The sequence below is a fragment of the Siphateles boraxobius genome, unplaced genomic scaffold, assembly GCF_051911475.1.
Source record: "Siphateles boraxobius isolate OS27281-9 unplaced genomic scaffold, OSU_SipBor_1 130, whole genome shotgun sequence".
NCBI classification, from domain to species: Eukaryota; Metazoa; Chordata; class Actinopteri; order Cypriniformes; family Leuciscidae; genus Siphateles; species Siphateles boraxobius.
The window spans coordinates 45,806,156-45,816,441 of NW_027508734.1; the positions used below are offsets into that span (position 1 = coordinate 45,806,156).

The window sequence follows — 10,286 nt, forward strand, 5'->3', positions numbered from 1 at the left end:
CGCTGGAAGCCACACCCCTTACTGAAGTGTCATCGCGTGTAGTCTACATCCTTTTCAACAACTGTGTGGCGATGGACACCACCATTCCAAAAGTCTATCGGGTGGGATGGCTAGTGAGCCACGACTTCCATGACTTTGAACTCACACTACCAATCATTGGGCCCATCCCATCTTCAATGATACCCGAAGGGAGCACAAACCACACAGTGTTCACAGCACCCTTCAAACTCATCTCCATCACTTCGGTCATGCCAATGGACAAAGACCAGGTATGCAGAACAGCACTGACAGAGGACCAATACCTTGCAGTATACAAAGTCTCCAGACAGCTTGCTTGCGAGACTGACGACACTGCTGCACCTCTGCCTGCCAACACGACAGACGACACACCAACAGAGGAGCCGTACCCAGGATTTGAGTCTCAAGTTCAGCAAATTCTAAAAGACGCTGACGCAATTAAAAATGATGCAGATCTACAAAGACTCAGACAAGTCCTTTACAAGTTCAAAGCATCCTTTGCCAAAGACTCTTTAGATTGTGGTCTCACTGAACCCCACACTGTGCGCATCCCAACGCACCCTAATGCTCCTCCCACTTTTGTCAGGCAGTCAGGCAAGATCCCCATCGCTTCACACGAACCGGTGCGAGAGATCATCGAATCCAGGCTTGAAAAAGGTGTCATCCGTCCATGCAACAGCACCCATTCTGCCCCCATCTGGCCCGTCCTCAAACCAAACGGCAAGTGGCGACCCACCATTGACTGCAGGAAACTGAATCAACAGGTGCCACTGTCCCGATGGCCCATGACCCAGCTGGAGCAAGAAATACCCATAATCAGAAAAGCCACAATCTTCTCAACACTTGATGTGGCCTCTGGATTCTGGACCATACCTGTGCATCCAGAAGACCAGCACAAGCTAGCATTCACGTTCGGCAACAGACAATTCACTTTCACCAGGTACCCATTGGGCTATGCCAACGCACCTGCTGAGTTCAACATCTTCCTGAACAAGGCATGCCCAGATGCCAGAATGAGAGGTAACATTATGTGCGTTGATGATGTTCTCATGAAAAGCACAACAGTGGCTGACCACCTGAAAGAGCTAGACTATGTTTTCAACCAATTATCCACTGCCGGTGCCAAGAACGCCCTCCACAAAGGACAGTGGTGTCGAACCAAAGTCAACTATGTGGCCCCACTCATCGGATCACAAGGCATCGAACCGCAGTACAGCCGTATTCAAGCTGTTCAAAACGTCAAGCCACCCACCAACATCTCAAGCTACAAGCTTTCTATGGGTGCGCAATTACTCACGGCAGTTCAGCGAAAGCTACTCAGACATTGCAAAACCTCTAACTGCCCTTCTGAAAACAGATTGCCCATTTGTATGGACAGAAGTTAAAGACAATGCCTTGAATGAGCTAAAACGACACTTATGCACAGCTCCATGTCTGGCTTACTCTGACCAACAAAAAGAGTTCTATCTAGAAGCTGGGTTCTCCAACCACTGTCTCAGTGCTGGCCTATACCAAAGGCATGATCAAGACAAAGGAGTCGTTACATATGTCATCAGGACACTTCTCCCACCAGAGACTAAATTCTCAGACTGTGAAAAAGCCCTGCTCTGCACTGTATGGGCCATCCAGAGATTCTCCAACTACATTGGAGCCAGTGCATCCGAGATGGCGTGGTCACCAATTCACGCATAGCCACATGGTTAATGGCCCTCCAGGGGCGCAATGTTGAGGCACTTATGCTCAAAATCACAAGTGTGCGCTAGGCCACGGCCTGGCAGCCTGCCAAAACTGCTCTGATAACACACCAGCTGCGACGGTGAATGTAGAAGAACCCCAACAACAACAACTGACCTGTCACAGGTACTTTAAAGAGAATGCGTGTCAAGGTATGCCCACACCCTACATCGATGGATATTCCTACCACCATGAGGGCACCCGTCAATCAGGTGCGGGCATGCTGTAGGTAAATGACATACCGTGCCCACCACAATACTTCAAGTTGGGCCCGCAGTCATCACAATATGCTGAGGTAGCAGCCATCCTCATAACGCTGCACATCGCGTTGACGCATAACATCAAAGAACTCCTTATGGGCACAGACTTTAACTATGCCAGACTCAGTTTCCCATACCAACTTCCAGGCTGGAAACAAAATGGCTGTAAGACTTCAAACCACATGCCTGTCACACACCAACACCGGTTCCAGGCATGCGATGACATCACAAGAACAAACAACATGATTGTCTACTGGAAAAAGGTGAAAGGACACTCAAGGCAACCGGGCCTTGACAAAGACTTGAATGACCAAACCCATACCCTCACCAAGCCTGGCGCACTTAACGACTAGCTGTGGTCACTTCAAACCCGTCCACCCACCCTGAAGTTTGAAGTGATTACACACAGCATAAGAACTTTACAACCTAAACTGTCTACCTCACAGCAGTTTACGCTAGCTCCACTGTTTACAAACACAAACATAACGAACATGCGGGCTTCTGACACAATAAAGACTTTGCTTCACCACCTCTCAGACCCCTCCAACCAACCCTTGACTGCCGTCTACACTCACTGACAACCATTTGTCAGAACACGACATGACACCAAGCACATGCTGCGTGCACAGAGCTACATTCTATGTGTGCGCCGTCTGACACCACAACGCAAAGACGTGTAATGCAACGGCGCAAAGGGGGGATAAGGCCAATGTACGTCCATGACTTATCATGCGCTGCAAACCACAGCACCAGAGCCACTGACAATACACTGAAGCAAGCGACATGCCAGCAGCAAGATGTGGCAAAACATGGGCCAAGGCAAGCTAAACCTAGTTGCCACCCATGAAATAAAAAGACTGCCCAGTCCAACCAAAGACAACCCTCGCTGTTTTTTTTTCCTCCCCTTTCTTTCTCTCTCTCCCTGTTGTCTGTACCAGGTTGCTGCTGTGGTTTGCCATGCCGTGCTGTCAGCCATCCAGAGGACAGCTGCCACCGAGATAACGACTGAGACTCCTGATCACCGACTGCAGGACCTACACCCATCAAGCGCATGTTCGACTCATCCAGCCCCACAAGGCCTACAGAGCACACTACCCCAGCACCGTAGCCAAATACAGCTGGGCAAGTGCCCGATGGACAGAGGACTCCCTCTCTCACGCCAAGGCCAAGGTCGAACACATGTCCAACCAACTTGGGAAAGTGACTGTTACACAATCAGGACTCTAAAGCACCAACTAACACTCAAAACGGTTCCTGGGAGCGTTGCTCGGAGCCGTAGCTGCCGCCAGAACTCTGTTCGACACTGGTATGCCAAGTGTCCAGACAGCAAACATAGCCACTGTGAAACAGCATGTGGTTGAAATCCAGACTGAACTCTCACAGCTAAAAGAGCAACTCACCACGCAGAGTGCATCTTTCCAAACCATCGGCAAGACATTGAGAAGAACATGGTCATTCTCAACATTCACAGCGTCCTGCTGAATCAGACCATGAACTGCATGAAACCGCTGTTTACTGTCTTCCAGAATGACTTTGCCCAAACTCAGCTGGTTACAGCCCTGATAACAGACATGCTTGGGAGGTTAACTCCTCAAATGACAGCCCAACCACGGGTAGAATCCCACCGTACTTGAAACCCTTAAGCCTTGTGTTAACTATGCTGGTTTCCGCCATCACCAGGCCAACTGATCCTCTACAAATACACCTGGCCTACTCTCTGGGTAGCGCCATCCTACTCTACGTCGATCACGAGCAGAGGGAAGTGGATGTGCTCTTGAACCAATCCATCAGCGAGTCAAACCAAGTCTACAGACTTAAAGACATTGCCAATGTCAGGTTTTTGAAAAGCAACACCCACAACAAGGCACACATTCCAGATATGGTGGCCTACCACGACAGCTGCACCTGGCCCCAAACCTGCACATGTGTACCTCACCAAATTCATTCACTATCTCTGCCCTAGCAAACCCTTCCTCAGAGACAACACTTAAGGAACCTGCGGGTTGCAACCCCTGGTCAGCGACACACGCTGCCCAGCCAAAGCTAAGCCTCGAGCAAAAGTCACAGAGACGCAAGCAGAGATTGTAGGTGACAGGTGGCTCGTTAACACACCTGTGCGTACAGCTACTCTCACTTACGACCAGCATGACACAACCAGCCGTGTCAACATGCTCAACCACAGTACGTGGATTCAAGCCCCGAAAGGTGCCATATTCCACCTGAATGATCTGGCATTGTACCATCTTCCGAGCAAAGAGTACCAGACAGCATTGGAACTCCCATCCTTCAAGAACTACAACTTCACCTTAGATCCAGAACTGGAACTCTGTATCGAGGAAAGGGGGTCCCAATTCATTGACATTTCTCCGGTCAACACAGCCATCCAAGCACTGTCTCGACTGCCCGTTCTGAACACTTCATCTGCGGTCCTAGGCTGGACCTCAGCCGACATTGTGCTGTGCATCTCTACAGGTAATCAGCCACACTCTGACACTATGCGTGGCATTCATTCTGTACAGAAGACTCCACCAGATGCGACACAGCCGAGCTCACGAAAGCCGTGCCTGAAGGTCTCAGACGGAATCCCCGGAAAGGGGGTGCCAAGTCAGAGACCACGCCAAACCTCATCGAGCTGAATCCTCAGCTTTAAGATCCACCTGCCATCCTACCATCAGGTTCCACCTGCTACCCTACTACCATGGTCCACCTGCTACATGACCATCAGGATTCACCTGCCAGTCGGCCATTGTGATGATTGTCGTCCGATGATGTTCACACAGGGACTTCATCCGACGAAAAGGGGGAATATGTAGCGACTGACCGAATCCTGTTTTCCTTTCACTACTGAACAAATATGAACACATATATGTTTAATTCACAAAACCTTGAATCATGTGAAATGGTGCCCCAATGTCTGCCAGCAGGTCATTGATTAACTCCATTTATGACGCATTGCGCAATCAAGAAACAGGTCCCCGTTGTTCTCGAAACCCTCACGTGGTGCACACCACGGATGGACAATATGCCCTAAGGATACACACACACACACCACACATACCCGCACACAAACGTCCTTTGTGTGCAACTTAGGATAGGAATGTCCTTAATGTATATAACACAGAATTGTATCTAACCTTCCTGTATGCATGCATATCTAATTAGTTTTGTCTTATTCTATAGATGTAATTGGAGACTGGTCTGTAACTTCAAATCTTAAGTGTATTTCTAAAGAAAGATTACCTAACAGTATCATCTTCTGTAAACTCTCCCTCTTGCTAGGTCATAAAACTTTATGACCCCCAAAAGGAATTCCAAGGGAATCACAGCTCCCACTTGAATTCTGATAAAGAAAGAGGAATAGACTCTGCAATTATATATTTTCTATAAGTATAACCACTTAAGAAATGTATAAACATGAATTTGATCTTTCCTAGGTCATGGTAGCCGGTATTATGGCTTTATAGTCGTGTGAGTGAACATTAAATGTGTGTAATTCTGCATATGAATGTAACTTTATGTTTCTTCTACTCTTTCCAGCCATTCTTGGTACCTGTTTGACCGTCTTGTTTTGACTAAACCAGTCATACATAGGATATTACAGTAAAATGTATTGTTCTGTGTGTACAATCTTTCTGGCTAGAAATGACAAAATTTTATAGCATCATCAATTATCCTGACAAGACAAAGAAGAACTTTTCCCGCTCGAGATGCTCTAAGATGATTGGTTCACATACGCGAAGCAGGCGTGAACCCCTCCTCTCTATAAGAAACTGACACAGGAGTTTCTAAAAAAAGAGAGCACTTTCCCTGTGAGAGGGTACCGGTCCCATGGCTCCTTAGGGAGCTTTACACCGCGTTTCTTTTCTTTTCCTTTCTTTACTAAGTTTTATTTTCATTCTTCGCCTCTCCCTCCCGAGGGAGATGAACTCTGAACTATTTCCTTGGTAACTTCACGTTCGGTGAACCTTTAAAACTTCCCGCGAGTCTGCTCGCCCCGGAAGACACGAGAGAACAAGCCTATAGCGCCGAAGGACAAACACGCACACGACTCTGCGTTCTTCAGCTCACACAAAGAGAACCATATACGCAAGTATAGGTTATTGATTTGATTTGATTTGATTGATGTGATTTCTTGTTGCCTCTCTAAGGGTTATTGTCTGTGATTTTTGCCATGCTGCGATCACCCCGGTGATCTCTCATCCTGACCGTTAGTTTCACTTTCTCATCCTCTATCTCTCTCTCTCTCTCTCTCTCTCTCTCTCTCTCTCTATATATATATATATATATATATATATATATATATATATATATATATATATATTTCACTCTCTCTCTCTCTCTCACTCAATCTCTCTCTCTCTCACTCCCGTTGTTATTCGTTTGTCTCGTTAGTTTTACTGTTTATTGTACATACATGTATCCCGGGTTTAAATGTAGAACTCGTATCCGTAGTTTCATTTTATTAAAACCATTATATTCTTGATTGCTAATTGTCTAAAGTTCTCATTTTTACAAAGTCAATGAAGTGTTCGACCCTTTTGCTACAAAGCTTTACAATTCGTTACTATTTCAGTAACCTAAATTTTATAATAACAAGAAGGTGATTTTTCATGGCCAGGAAATAGCTTTTTTGGAATTATAAGAAAGAGATAATTTTTGTTGAAAATTGATAAGTTAATCTTACGGCCGTTTGCTGGACAAACAGATTGTTCGATAACTAAATTAATTCCATTTAAGGTTATCTCATATAATCGATCTGTAATAAGACTATTGATATATTAATGACGAACCATAACCCATTATGGTGATCATTCATATATACAATCGATCTATTTTCAGCTTCGATAATTTAACTGTAATATGCAATATATTAATCATTCATGATTAATTATTAAATTCCCTATATATAATTTGAGCTAATTTAATGTAAGACTCATTGTCGCTACATAGTCTAATAAAAATAATAATAATAGAAATAGTCTGAAACAAATGAAAAGAGCGCTATTTGTTGTTACTGTACTGACCGAGAAACCCCTTCAGATGATTGAGTGACAGCGAATCTTGTTCAAGGACCGGGGCCCTTAGGGAAGACCCTTATAGGTCCTCCTGGGCCACACACAGTAAACAATTCCTTAACCAAAAAAAAAACTTTGCAATGAAGGTGCTTTGTTTTAAATAAATCACACACAGTAAACTAAACCTTAACAAAAAAAACTTTGCGATGAACTTTGCAATTTAGATGCGGAAACTGGTGTGGTGAGACGTACATTCTCGTCAGATTCGGCTTGAAGTCGTTCATCCTCGGAATGGACATCGCGCGCTGTTACAAAAAAAGCTGTGCACACCGCCAAGCGAAATGGGGTCTTGTGCACCCAACGCGCATGACCGCCCACACAGCAATGCCATCATTTTTGCCGCACGCACCTTCGTGCTCGTGCGGACCCGTCGAGTATAAACAAGGCTTTACTCCGTGTCAGCACGCGCTCTGATCGGTAAAGGGGCGGAGATTTCAGACCATTTATTGAGGAGATCTCTAAGATTTCTCTTCTTGGGAGGGGGTGGTGCATAGCAAAATTCAAATTTCAGCACACTGCTTTGGGATTGGGGAAGACTATGAGTCTTATTGGAGTGTTTCAGCTTTGATCTTTGAGGGTTTACAAAGTATATTCTTTGTTGTCATGTTTTCCATCATCTAACATATTTGTGATATGTTTGTTCTCTTTCTAATTGTCAAAGATCCTAGACCACCAAGCCTAAAGGAGACCTTACAAAGTAAGTGCAAAAAATATATTACTCACAGATATCTGAAATTGATCATGGTCCATATTTACCAAAGTATAGGCCTTGGTGCAAGTGAGTAAATATGTATATTGAGTATATTTACATTAGTTTGTATATAGTTGCAGAGTCTGGCTGTTTGAATGAGTTGGAACCCTCTCTATCTTCAAAAGGAGATGAGGTACAGCATTGCCCTTGTCATCTGTGTGCATGGATTAATATAAGAACCAGTACACTTAAAGTTTTTATGAATTTTGTATACATATGTACAATCTAGTACCTTGATTATTTTTGTTTTTAATTTTGTCAGATTCACTTGGGGGGAGACGTTCGAGTGCGTAGAGAGGCCTGGTCAAGGATCCAAAACAGCACTCGGGATTCCTTATTTGTGAACGAGTTGGCAGTGGCAATCTGGGGCACTAAGACTCTGGGGGAAAGAAGTCTGACAGGGAAGGAAAGCCCCACAACCAAAACCACCAGGCAGCCCTTAACCCCGCAGAAACTTCAGACATTAAAAGGTAGCAGTAGCCACAAGGTCTTTGTGGGATGCCAAGTACTGGGTTATGGAGTAGGGGTGCGCCGATCCGATACTCAGTATCGGTATTGCTCCGATACTAGCAATATTTGCCGGATCGGGTATCGCCAGACGAGACCATCCAAATCCGATCCGATATTGTATAGCCTACGTATGTCATTGTTATACAACACAAAAGGCACAAAAACATTATAAAGCACTATAATGTTTTCGTGTACTGTATTCCAAGATTTCTGAAGCCATTACATATAGTTTAATGTGAGGTACAGATTTAAATCGATAAATTAATCTTCACCTAAGTGCTTCCCTCCGCTGCGGCTGTCAGTCATTCTCAGCACTCAAACAGCGCGTCGCGCTTGGGTAAAACAGTCAACACGATGAAACTCTCTCCAAGATGAGTCAATGTTCCTATTATTATACTTTAGATATGTAGATAAAGGTCTATGGTTTGCATAAAAGGACTTTAACGTGCTGGAGTTTCACATGTTACTTTCAACCGGGTGTCTGTTAGATCACAACACAACTCCTCAGTTATCACAACACTGGAGTAGAGAGCGATATAATTGCTCTTCACACGCACATTAACTGAAATTTAAAACTGTTAAAAGGCTCAAACTAATGAATAAATAAATAAATATATGTATATCTTACTTTTGTGCTTTGAACTTTTCAATGCGACGCGCTGCGCGCCGTCACTCCATGTTGCTTCGAGCGCATCATTCTGCGCACGGGATGCGCATAAGGTTTCGTGCCGCTCTGAATTGGAGCCTTTCATATTACAATACTTTTGCGCAATGGCAGTTTATTGATAGCCTTAGTTGTTCTGTCCAATCTATGTATCATATGTTGCTGCTTCATTAAAAAGTTGCGCTTAAAATTTTAAAATAAATGTATTTTAATTATATAGTATATATTTTGTCTGTATTGTTTTACAAAGTAAGGAAAATAATGTTTAAGTCAAGCTTTGATGCCTTTAACAAAAGAATAATCCCAGTCTCTTCCCCACAGTGAGGCATACAGATACAGTTTATTAGGTAATTTGGCACTGTTTTTTTAATTATTATTTTAGTATTGGATCGGATCGGTATCGGCCAATACTGAGTCCCAGGTATCGGAATCGGTATCGGTGGCAAAAAAAGCGGATCGTGCCACCCCTATTATGGAGTAATACATTTTAATACATCTGTACATTTCTTTTCAGTCTTCTTCAAGGAGTGGCTTGACAGAAAGAATGTGGAGAAGACAGAGTTGCAGGCCAGATGGGTAAAGGCTGGACGGTTCATCACAGAAAAAATAATGGACATTAACGGACGAAAAAAAAAAAAAAAATTGAGCATTGTTGTTAATGTGTTTTATCGTAATTTGCTTGTTGAGCCAGAAGAGTGTTGTTTTTTGTTAAATAATTATTATTGTATTAAATAAACGTATATTAATGTAAGCTTGTATTTTCATGATTTTAAACATACCAAAATTCATTGTAGTTGTCCATCCTTAACACCTATTACTGTTGAACAACGTAGTTTCCAATGTTTGTAACCAGCATCCAATTCTGGTGCTGCCTGTTTAATGGTCATCAGCATGGGATGCTAATGATTGGATTCTGGAAACTGCTTACAGGGATTAAAGTTCTCCGTCGCTACGACAGATTTCCGTTAATTGCATCGAGTCTTCTATGACGGATTTCCGTCAGTTGCAGGGTTGCTGTCTGTCCTTAATGTCTTAAATCCACTTTTCAGAATTTTAAGGCTGTAAATAGGCTTTCATTTCTCAAATAGTGTAATAAATGTCTTGATTTTAGTTTGAATAAGTCTTAAATTAAGGAAAGACGAGGTGTATTCACCCTGCTGAGGGGGATGTGATAAAGCCTGGATTGGAACGAAAGCACGTTTCTCTCTCCATTCTAGCATTCTGTAATCACTTCGCTTATTCAAGGTTTTCAATTCCCGCTCACGGAAAAACTG

The 10,286-nt window shown here is 43.8% G+C and overlaps 1 long non-coding RNA gene across 1 annotated transcript in view; it reads left to right on the forward strand.

Annotated features, from left to right (window-relative positions):
• LOC143737769 (uncharacterized) overlaps positions 1–9,681 on the forward strand; it is a 31,540-nt gene extending 21,859 nt beyond the window's left edge. Inside the window, exons 5-8 of the long non-coding RNA XR_013203708.1 lie at positions 7,749–7,784; positions 7,913–7,971; positions 8,101–8,308; positions 9,527–9,681. This is a non-coding gene — a long non-coding RNA (uncharacterized LOC143737769). The remainder of the gene's footprint in view (positions 1–7,748; positions 7,785–7,912; positions 7,972–8,100; positions 8,309–9,526) is intronic.
• The last annotated feature ends 605 nt before the right edge of the window (positions 9,682–10,286 follow it).